Source organism: Bos grunniens, chromosome 19 (assembly GCF_055505025.1).
Source record: "Bos grunniens cultivar Pamir isolate PY7600 chromosome 19, Bosgru_T2T1.0, whole genome shotgun sequence".
NCBI classification, from domain to species: Eukaryota; Metazoa; Chordata; class Mammalia; order Artiodactyla; family Bovidae; genus Bos; species Bos grunniens.
In genome coordinates this window covers 7139605-7151219 of record NC_141183.1, presented here as the reverse complement: position 1 = coordinate 7151219, position 11615 = coordinate 7139605, and the positions used below count along the sequence as shown (strand labels likewise).

The following is an 11615-nucleotide window of genomic DNA, read 5'->3' as shown; positions in this document are numbered from 1 at the left end:
CGCGGCGAGGGCTTCTCCTCAGAGCCACGGCCACTCCTCTGCGGCGCTCCGCACGCGCCCCTCCTTCTGGCCTCGACCACACGAACGGGAAAGGCAGCGCCAGGGGCGGCCTGCCCTCACGGGACCGCTTTCGCCAGATCCGGCGCCGCCGCGGACACCCCTGAGCCGGGCGGAGAGAAGGCCCCCCGGGGACGGCGGGAGCGGCGGGGAGGCGGCTGCGCGTGCGCGGCCGAGGGCGAGCGCTCGGTTTGGCCCCGGCGGGAGCGAGGTCACCACCTCTGCCGAGCCTGGGTTTCCTCCCCGCACCTTGGTCTGCAGGCTCGCGTCGTCGGCGCCGCTGCTTTTTCCATGGCAGGAGCCCCTTTGGTCCATCGGGCTTGTGTACGAAGGTATTCGTCACCAGCCCCTACCCCAAAAGGCTCCAGAGGCACGAAGGGGACGAGATTGATGCAGATGAAACAGCTGGGAAATGGAGACCCTGGGCTCAGTTGAACACAAATACTGATTTGTTATGGGCTTCCTAGGTGGCTCAGTGGTCAAGAATTCCGAGACGCGGGTTCGATCCCTGGGTGGGAAAGATCCCCTACAGAGGAAAATGGCAACCCTCTCATACTCTTGGCTGGGAAAATCCCATGGACAGAGGAGCCTGGCGGACTACAGTTCATGGAGTCGCAAGAGTCGAACGCGGCTTAGCGACTGAACAACTGATTTGTTATCTCACCAAAGAAAAGCAGGAGGAAAAAAAATCAGGGAATTCGAATCCCAGGTCTTGTTATGGAAAACTTCAAAAATGCTTCGGTGACCTAAAGGAGTTATTTATTTTGTGAGTGCCATATTTACAAATGCATAGACATACAAAGAAGAGAATATTATTGGTTCTGAATTCCCAAATAAGAGCATTTTTGTTTGTTTTTTAACAAGCTGGAGCTAATTCGATATCTTAAACCTTTGGAAATGGTGCCTGAAAATGTAGCAGCTCTTATTATTTAGAAAAGAAATTCGATATGAAAATAAGACAAATTTTCAGTAATTTACTTGGGGAAGCACTTCCTTCACTGAGATGATTCTCAACGACCTATTTGAATAGTAGAAATAAGATGACTTGGAATGTTAGGAAAACCCTGTGACCCCAATAGTTTGTTCTTTTGAGATATACATTTTTAGTAGAGAGAGAAAAATCCTGTGGTTATCACAATTTTACTCAAATCTGTATCTCTGAAGTCAGCCATCCATAGGATGAAATTTAATGTAGTTTCACACAAAATTCCACGCTGTTCTACCATCTATGTCTTGTTGCATTTTCCAAATGTTTCACAAAGTTTCTCTGATCTGAGCATTTTTGACACCATTGGTGTGGCTATGAGAAATTACAGTCATATCCATTTTTTAGTGGGTGAAAAGAAGCCTGATAGTTTCCAAATGTAAAATAAACTCTTAGTAGCAGATAAATGAGTTTTTAAAAACTGGCTATTATAGCTGCTCTATTGAAAGTTTTTAAAGCATCAGAAATGAAGTTAGATCAGATCAGATCAGTCGCTCAGTCGTGTCCGACTCTTTGCGACCCCATGAATCGCAGCACCCCAGGCCTCCCTGTCCATCACCAACTCCCGAAGTTCACTGAGACTCACGTCCATCGAGTCAGTGATGCCATCCAGCCATCTCATCCTCTGTCGTCCCCTTCTCCTCCTGCCCCCAATCCCTCCCAGCATCAGAGTCTTTTCCAATGAGTCCACTCTTCGCATGAGGTGGCCAAAGTACTGGAGTTTCAGCTTTAGCATCATTCCTTCCAAAGAAATCCCAAGCTTAATAAGACATTGATAGAAATGTCTAATTTCCTCCAGAAAAAAATTATTCTGAAAAGAATTTGAAAAGGAATAGATACATGTATACATATAACTGAATCACTTTGCTACTGAATCACTTTGTACACCTGAAAGTAACACATTGCTAATCAACTGTGTGTGTACAGTTGCTCAGTCATATCCAACTCTTTGTGACCCTCTGGACTGTAGCCCGCCAGGCACCCCTGTCCAAGGGAGTTCCCAGAAGAGAATACTGGAGGGGTTGCCATTTCCTTCTTCAGGGGAATCTTCCCAACCCAAGGTCGAATCCGCATCTTTTGCATCTCCTGCATTGCAGGTGGAGTCTTTACCAATGAGCCACCAGGGGAAGGCCATTAATCTATTGTACTCCAATATAAGACCAAAAAAAAAAAAATATTCTGGTAAACATGAAAGACCAGAAGGAAAAAACATCCTCAGAAGAAGACCTGAGAAAAAAAGTAACTTGAGTGACAAAACAGAGCTGTCCTGTTCACTGAAGGCTGTTGAACAGAATCTAACCTCTGTTCAGTAGATGCCAATAATACCCTTGACAGTTGTGACAACCAAGTCTCTAGAAGATGTAGGTGTGAGGACTGGATGAAGACTGTCGAAAGATATAAAATTCCAGTTATAAGTAAGTACTTGCTAAGTTGCTAAGTCACTTCAGTTGTGTCTGACTCTGTGTGACCCCATAGACAGCAGCCCACCGGGCTCCCCTGTCCCTGGGATTCTCCAGGCAAGAACACTGGAGTGGGTTGCCATTTCCTTCTCCAGTACATGAAAGCGAAAAGTGAAAGTGAAGTCACTCAGTCGTGTCTGACTTAGTGACCCACGGACTGCAGTCTACCAGGCTCCTCCATCCATGGGATTTTCCAGGCAAGAGTACTGGAGTGCGGTGCCATTGCCTTCTCCAAAGTAAGTATAGGGATGTAATATACAACATGACAAATGTAATTAACATGACAAATGTAATTAACACTGCTGTATGTTACATATGAAAGTTGTTATGAGAATAAATCCTGAGTTCTCATCACAAGGAAAACAATTTCTATTTCTTTAATTTTGTATGTTTATGACATGTTCAGTAAACCTACGGGGGTCCTCATTTCATGATACATGTAAGTCATTATTCTGTATAGTTCCGTTGTGTCAATTATATCTCATTAAAACTGGAAGGGGAAAAAAAGTCTCTAGATATTCCTAGTGTCCCCTCAGGGGCAAAGTCACCTCTTTTAAGAGCTACTGGCATAGATATTCAACCACAGGAAGAGAGGAACAGCTTAGTATAGTTAATATCAATGAAATATTCATCTATTCAGAAGAATTACAAAGACATAAGAGCATGGAAAAGTCAAGAAATTTTTTTTAACATGTTTTTATGTGAACCATTTTAAAATTCTTCATTGAATTTGTTACAACGTTGCTTTTGTTTTATGTTTTGGTGTTTTGGCCCCCAAGGCATGCAGAATCACAGCTCCCTGATCAGGGATCAAACCTGCACCCCCTGCATTGGAAGGCGAAGTGTTAACAGCTGGAACGCCACAGAAGTCCTTCTTTTTCCTCACATAAATTCACTTCCAGGAAATAATCAAGAGACATTTGAATAGTTGCCAAAAAAAGGGAAGTAAGAAATGTCTCACAGTTAGAGAAGGATTATGTAGTCATTAAGAGGTAATTAAAAGTTTTAAAGATTTCCTTTTTGCAGTAAATGTACATCCAGAGAGGCATTATCATGTATATTTTGTAAATGAAATTTGATTTGTACCCAGTTGTAGGCACTATGATTGAATTGAACAGGCGCAACACAAAATTGAGTAGCTAAAAGAAATAGAGGAGTTAAGACAAGTATTGGAGAAGGAAATGGCAACCCACTCCAGTGTTCTTGCCTGGAGAATCCCAGGGATGGGGAAGCCTGGTGGGCTGCCGTCTATGAGGTCGCACAGAGTCGGACACGGCTGAAGTGACTTAGCAAATAGCAACAGCAATAGCAAGAGGTAATTAAAAGAAAGAAGATAAGACTTCCCGGGTGGCTTGGTGGTAAAGAATCTGCCTGCCAATGCAGGTAGACTCCGATTCATTCCCGGGGTCGGGAAGATCCCCTGGAGAAGGAAATGGCAACCCACTCCAGTATGCTTGCCTGGAGAATCCCATGGACAGAGGAGCCTGGCTTGCTACAGTCCATGGGGTCGCAGAGAGTGTGACACAAGTGAGCGCACATGCACGCGTGGAAAAGGTAATTATAGCAAATGTTTATAAAGATAAAATTCAGTAAAGTCTTATGTTTAAATTTTGTTTATTTAATTTTTCGCTGCCCTAGGTCTTTTGTGGCAAGTGGGGGCTACTCTATTCCAGTTGTTCTGCACAGACGTCTCTTTGCGGTGGTTTCTCTTGTTGCACAGCACCGACTCTGGAGCGCCCCAGTCTTCAGTAGTTGTGGTTCGTGGGCTCAGTAGTTTCAGCTTTCTGAAACTGGGCTTAGTTGCCCTTCAGCATGTGGTATCTTCCCTGACCAAAGATGGAACGCCTGTCCTCTGCATCTGCAGGCTGATTCTTAACCACTGGACCAACAGGGAAGTCCACAATGAAGTGTAATTAAAAATTTTCTCAATTTTGTAAAAAACAATAATAAAAGCTATCACTATTTATGCAGAAAAATATATTGACAAGAGTGTGTATTATTACTCTCACAATTGGAAAAAAGTTATCTTGGAAATTCTTTGGTGGTCCAGTGGTTAAGACTCTGCAATTTTATTGCCTAGGGCCTAGGTTCAATCCCTGGTCAAGAAACTAATAACCCACAAGCCCTTACGTGGAGCCAAAAGATAATAATAATAAATAGGGGGTTTCCCTGGTGGTCAAGTGGCTAAGACTTCATCTTCCAATACAGGGGGTGCAGGTTTGATTCCTGGCTGGGAAGCTAAGATCCCACATGCCTCGTGGCAAAAGGACCAAAAGATAAAACAGAATCAATATTGTAACAAAATCAGTAAAGAGTTTTTAAATTTTTTGGAAAAAAAATCAGTAATAATAAATAGGGCCTATTTAATAATAAATAGCATGTGAATTGAGTGCAGTTGCGCGTAGTTACATTCTTTGGCACTGCCTTTCTTTGGGATTGGGATGAAACCTGACCTTTTCTAGTCCTGTGGCCACTGCTGTTTTCCAAATTTGCTGGCATATTGAGTGAAGCACTTTAACAACATCATCTTTTAGGATTTGAAATAGCCCAGCTGGAATTCCATCACCTCTAGCTTTGTTCATAGTGATACTTCCTAAGGCCCACTTGACTTCACACTCCAAAATGTCTGGCTCTAGGTGAGTGATCACACTATTATGGTTATGTGGGTCATTAAGATTTTTTTTTGTATACTTCTTCTGCTTCCCAAGTAAGCTCAGTGGTATAGAATCCGCCTGCAATACAGGAGACCTGGGTTGGCTCCCTGAGTTGGGAAGATCCCCTGGAGAAGGGAAAGGCTACCCACTCCAGTATTCTGGCCTGGAGAATTCCATGGACTACAGTCCATGGGGTCACAGAGAGTCGGACACAACTGAGCAACTTTCACTTTCCCTTTTCACTTTCTGTGTATTCTTGCCACCTCTTAATATCTTCTGCTTCTGTTAGGTTCATACCGTTTCTGTCCTTTTTTGAGTCCATCTTTGCATGAAATGTTCCATTGGATCTCTAATTTTCTTGAAGAGATCTCTAGTCTTTCCCATTCTATTGTTTTCCTCTATTTCTTTGCATTGTTCACTTAGGAAGGCTTTCTCATCTCTCCTTGCTTTTCTTTGGAATTCTGCATTCAGATGGGTATACTTTCCTTTTCTCCTTTGCCTTTTGCTTCTCTTTTGCCTTTCTCAGCTATTTGCAAGGCCTCCTCAGACAACCATTAATAATAAATAGGGTGGTGCAGGTAGCCCTAACCTAATGCTGGTGGCTGGGATTTGATCCCTGGTCAGGGAACTAGATCCCACATGCCACAACTGAAAAAAAAGAACCTGCCTGCCACAGTGAAGACTGAAGATCAGAGATCCTGTGTGCTGCAACTAAGATTGGACACAGCCAAATAAATGCTTTTAAAAAATAAAAAAGAAAACGTTACCTTTTAGCATGTTTACCACGTAATTTAAAATTTTTAAAAATTTAAGACCAAGTTAAACTTCCTACAATTATATGAAGAAATTTACATGTGGATAAGGATTGGGAATTAAGTGTTGCCTTATGGGAATGTGAATTAAAATTTTTTATTCTTTAAAAAATATTTTACTGATAAATATTTTAAATACAAATGTAGATATATATGCACACATACATGAATAAGGCCATTTTGTAAAAAACCTGTTTTATAGCCATCACTTCAGTTCAGTTGCTCAGTTGTGTCTGACTCTTTGCAAACCCATGGACTGCAGCACACCAGGCCTCCTGTCCATCACCAGCTCCCGGTGTTTACTCAGACTCATGTCCATCGAGTTGGTGATGCCATCCAACCATCTCATCCTCTGTCATCCCCTTCTGCCTTCAATCTTTTCCAGCATCAGGGTCTTTTCCTGAGTCAGTTCTTTGCATCAGGTGGCCAAAGTGTTGGGAGTTTCAGCTTTAGCATCAGTCCTTCCAACAAATAATCAGGACTGATTTCCTTTAGGATGGACTGGTTGGATCTCCTTGCAGTCCAAGGGACTCTCAAAAGTCTTCTCCAACACCACAGTTCAAAAGCATCAATTCCTGGGTGATGTATATAATTCATGTATATATCTATACATGACTACTGGAAAAACCATAGCTTTGACTAGATGGACTTTTGTTGGCAAAGTAACATCTCTGCTTTTTAATATCCTGTCTAGGTTCATCATAACGTTTCTTCCAAGGAGCAAGCATCTTTATAGCCATACTAATGTACATAAGACTTCGATTGAGAAATGGAGTTAAAGCTGCTCTAGCCCTGTGGTTCTCAAACTTTAGTAAACTTCAGAATTATCTAGAGGGCTTTCTAAGCCACTGATTCTTGGACTCTTTCCCCAGAACTTCTAACTCAGTAAGTCTGAGCTAGGGCCTGAATCTATTCTAATTTGTACTTCTAACAAGTTCCCAAGTGATGTTGCCCAAGGGACCATCCTTTGAGAACCATCCTTCCAACTCTGCCTTCCCTACCTTAGGGTGAGAGTAACCAGTCACAGAGAGGAGCTTGAAGAGTACAGCTATTATCTCTATTTGGCACAATTGCAAAATATAAACTTTGTTCAGTTTGTTTCTGTTCATCTTAGAAACACAACAGATCCTTCCTGAATCCAGTAATGGACAAAGGAGTAGGACTGGAGCGTTTCACAGGATAGAAGAACTTGCAATTGTCGTACCAGTGTAGAGATTGCATTCCTGATACAACACCTTGCAGGAACCCTAAATCAAGCGTTTCTGGTATTCTCACGCCAGGTACTACGTTACTATTGCGAAGGTCAGTCAGTGAACGTTTATCCAACGCTTGCTCTCAGGAACTTGTTATTTGCAGAGACTATGAAACTGAAAAGTGACAATACTTGCCCTCAAAAAGCTTACAGGACCATTCATTAAGTTATGTTTGTGCAATGTAAATATTAATGTTCAGTGATGGAATATTCAGTTCAGTTCAGTTTGGTCACTCAGTTGTGTCCGACTCTGCGACCCCATGAATCGCAGCACGCCAGGCCTCCCTGTCCATCACCAACTCCCGGAGTTCACCCAGACTCATGTCCATCAAGTCAGTGATGCCATCCAGCCATCTTATCCTCTGTCGTCCCCTTCTCCTCCTGCCCCCAATCCCCCCCAGCATCAGAGTCTTTTCCAATGAGTCCACTCTTCGCATGAGGTGGCCAAAGTACTGGAGTTTCAGCTTTAGCATCATTCCTTCCAAAGAAATCCCAGGGCAATCTCCTTCAGAATGGACTGGTTGGATCTCCTTGCAGTCCAAGGGACTCTCAAGAGTCTACTCCAACACCACAGTTCAAAAGCATCAATTCTTTGGCACTCAGCCTTCTTCACACTCCAACTCTCACATCCATACATGACCACAGGAAAAACCATAGCCTTAACTAGATGAACCTTTGTTGGCAAAGTAATGTCTCTGCTTTTCAATATGCTATCTAGGTTGGTCATAACTTTCCTTCCAAGGAGTAAGCGTCTTTTAATTTCATGGCTGCAGTCACCATCTGCAGTGATTTTGGAGCCCCAAAAAGTAAAGTCTGACACTGTTTCCACTGTTTCCCCATCTATTTCCCATGAAGTGGTGAGACCGGATGCCATGATCTTCGTTTTCTGAATGTTGAGCTTTAAGCCAACTTTTTCACTCTCCACTTTCACTTTCATCAAGAGGCTTTTGAGTTGCTCTTCACTTTCTGCCATAAGGGTGGTGTCATCTGCATGTCTGAGGTTAGTGATATTTCTCCCAGCAATCTCGATTCCAGCTTGTGCTTCTTCCAGCCCAGCGTTTCTCATGATGTACTCTGCATAGAAGTTAAACAAGCAGGGTGACAATATACAGCCTTGACGTACTCCTTTTCCTATTTGGAACCAGTTTGTTATTCCATGTCCAGTTCTAACTCTTGCTTCCTGACCTGCATACAAATTTCTCAAGAGGCAGGTCAGGTGGTCTGGTATTCCCATCTCTTTCAGAATGTTCCACAGTTTATTGTGATCCCACAGTCAAAGGCTTTGGCATAGTCAATAAAGCAGAAATAGATGCTTTTCTGGAACTCTCTTGCTTTTTCCATGATCCAGTGGATGTTGGCAATTTGATCTCTGGTTCCTCTTCCTTTTCTAAAACCAGCTTGAACATCAGGAAGTTCACGGTTCACGTATTGCTGAAGCCTGGCTTGGAGAATTTTGAGCCATAATTCTCAAAATGGAATATTACTCAGCTATTAAAAAAATAGTGAAATAATGCCATTTGCAGCAATATGGATATATCTAGAGATTATCATATTAAGTCAGAGAAAGACAAATATATCAGGCATATTCTTTACTGTCCGCGTCACCAAGGAAGCCTGTCACTTACATGTGGAATCTAAAAAACTGATACAAATTGAACTTACAAAACAGAAATAGACTCAAAGACATAGAAAACAAATTTATGGTTAACAAAGGGAATAGCAAGGAGGGGGAACAAACCAGGAGTTTTGAATTAGCATATATACACTAATGCATGCATACACACTAATATGTATAAAATAGGTAAGCAATTAAGGACCTACTATATAGCACAGAGAACTATACTCAATACCTTGTAATAACCTATAACAGAAAAGAATCTAAAAAAGATACACATATATAACTGAATCACTTTTGCTGTTCACTTGAAACTAACATAACATTGTAAAATAACTATACTATAATAGAAAAATTTCAGCGATTGTACTGTGAAATGGAACAATATTTCCCTACATTTAATACTCCAGCTGATACATTTAAAGTGAAATGTACCAGCTTCTTGGCTTTGACTGCTGGTGCAAGCTTGGGTCCCATCTTCTTTGCCATGATCCAAGGGTAGAAAGTTGGAAGGTTTCCACGAGAGATTCTGTGATGTTGTCTTCAGATTTCCTGCAGTATTCAGGAATTGAATACTCATTATTCCTGGGGCTTCCCAGGTGGCTCAGTGGAAAGAATCTTGCCAATGTAGGAGATACAGTTTCAATCCCTAGGTCAGGGAGATCCCACATGCTGCGAAGCAACTGAGCCCGTGTGCCACGACTACTGAGCCACATGCTGTAGCTACTGAAGCCCATGTAGCACAAACTCTAGAGCACCCTAGAGTTTGTGCTCCACAAGAGAAGCTACTGCAACGAGAAGCCTGTGCTCTCTGCAACTAGAGAGTAGCCCCTGCTCTCTGCAACTAGAGGAAAGCTCGTGCAGCAGCAAAGACCCAGCACAGCCAAAAATAAATAAAACTTTATATATAAAAATAAGTCAAAACAACTTGTGCTCCCACTACTATTCTGGGACTTTTTTCCTGCACATTTTCATCTCTCTGAGGCCTTCCACTGCGGCCTGGATGCAATCCTGCAGTAATCAAACTCGGCTCTGAGTCAGAAGTCTCAGGTCTACTGAATCTACCACTTCAAGCTGGGTGACCAAGTTACCTGAACTTTCTTCGTCTCAGTTTCTTCGCCTGCAAAATGGGAATAATAATAATACAGGCTTTGTGAGGATTAAAGGCTTAGCACAGAATCCCCACATAGTAATCACTCAATTAACGTTTGCCAGTTTTTCGATGTATATTACTCCATGTACTTTCTCTCCCCAAAACACCCTTTTCCAGCGCACAGCCTCCCCACAAACTTCCCACTCCTATGGAAAAGATAGAGGGAAAATCTTAATGTTGGGAAATTTATATTTTTCACAGTTTGTTTCCCCTGGCAGTTGCAGAGACTCTCAGTATTCAGTTTTAGTAGATTGCCTAGGCTCAGCTCACAGAACTCCAGTTTGTCATTGGAACATGTGTTGTTCACATGTTTGAATACACGTAATGACTCTATAGAGCTCCTTTGCCTGAAGGTGATTTTTGTAATTTAGCAGAACTTTAGAAGGGGGGATGATATTGTAGGACCCCCCTGTTACCTCGAAGCTAACAACTAAACAACCATTTGATTATTGGAGTCCCCCACATTTTACTGAGTCTAAGTTTGACATGACATGTTCCTCTTTGATGGTTCTGCCATCCTATAAGCCTGGGAAGATGTGTGATGGCAACAGAAGACCTGGGATCAGGGACTTCTCTGGTGGTCCGGTGGCTAAGACTCCACACTTACGATGCAGGTTCCCACATGCTGCAACTAAGACCTGGTGTTTGGTTTTAGTTGCTAAGTTGTGTTCGAATATTGCAATTCCATAGACTGTAGCCTGCCGGTCTCCTCTGTCCATGGAATTCTCCAGGCAAGAATACTGAAGTGGGTTGCCATCTTCTCCAGGGGATCTTCCTGACCCAGGAATTGAACCCAGGTCTCCTGCATTGCAGACAGATTCTTTATTGACTGAGCTACAAGGAAAGCCCAACAATGTGAAGTGAAAGTCCTCAGTCATGTCTGACTCTTTGCAACCCCATGGACTATATAGTCCATGGAATTCTCCAGGCCAGAATACTGGAGTGGGTAGCCTTTCCCTTCTCCTGGGGATCTTCACAACTCAGGGATTGAACCCAGGTCTCCCACATCGCAGGCGGATTCTTTACCAGCTGGGCCACCAGGGAAGACCTGGTGTAGCCAAATAAATAAATATTTTTAAAAATATTAAAAGATGCTTGCTCCTTGAAAGGAAAGCTATGACAAACCTAGACAGCATATTAAAAAGCAGAGACATAACTGCCGACAGAGGTTTGTGTAGTCAAAGCTATGGTTTTTCCTGTAGTCGTGTTAGTCATGTATGGATATGAGAACTGAACCATAGAGAAGGCTGAGTGCCGAAGAATTGATGCTTTTGAATTGTGGTCCCAGAGAAGACTCTTGAGAGTTCCTTGAACTGCAAGATCAAACCAGTCAATCAAAAGGAAATCAACCCTGAATATTCATTGGAAAGACTGATGCTGAAGTTGAAGCTCCAGTACTTTGGCCACCTGATGCAAAGAGCTGACTCACTGGAAAAGACCCTGATACTGGGAAAGATTGAAGGCAAAAGGAGAAGGGAGTGGCAGAGGATGAGATGGTTGGATGGCATCATCAACTCAACGGACAAGAGTTTGAGCAAACTGTGGGAAGTAGTGAAGGATAGGTGTGCTGAAGTCCATGGGGTTGCAAAGAGCTGGACATGACTTGGCCACTGAACAACAACAAAAA

General features: G+C 42.7%; 1 long non-coding RNA gene across 1 annotated transcript; it reads left to right on the top strand.

Moving 5' to 3' along the window:
• The first annotated feature begins 182 nt into the window (after positions 1–182).
• LOC147351061 (uncharacterized) lies at positions 183–4478 on the top strand. Its single transcript, XR_015147169.1, has 2 exons — positions 183–389; positions 4141–4478. It is a non-coding gene; the product is annotated as an uncharacterized LOC147351061 (long non-coding RNA).
• The last annotated feature ends 7137 nt before the right edge of the window (positions 4479–11615 follow it).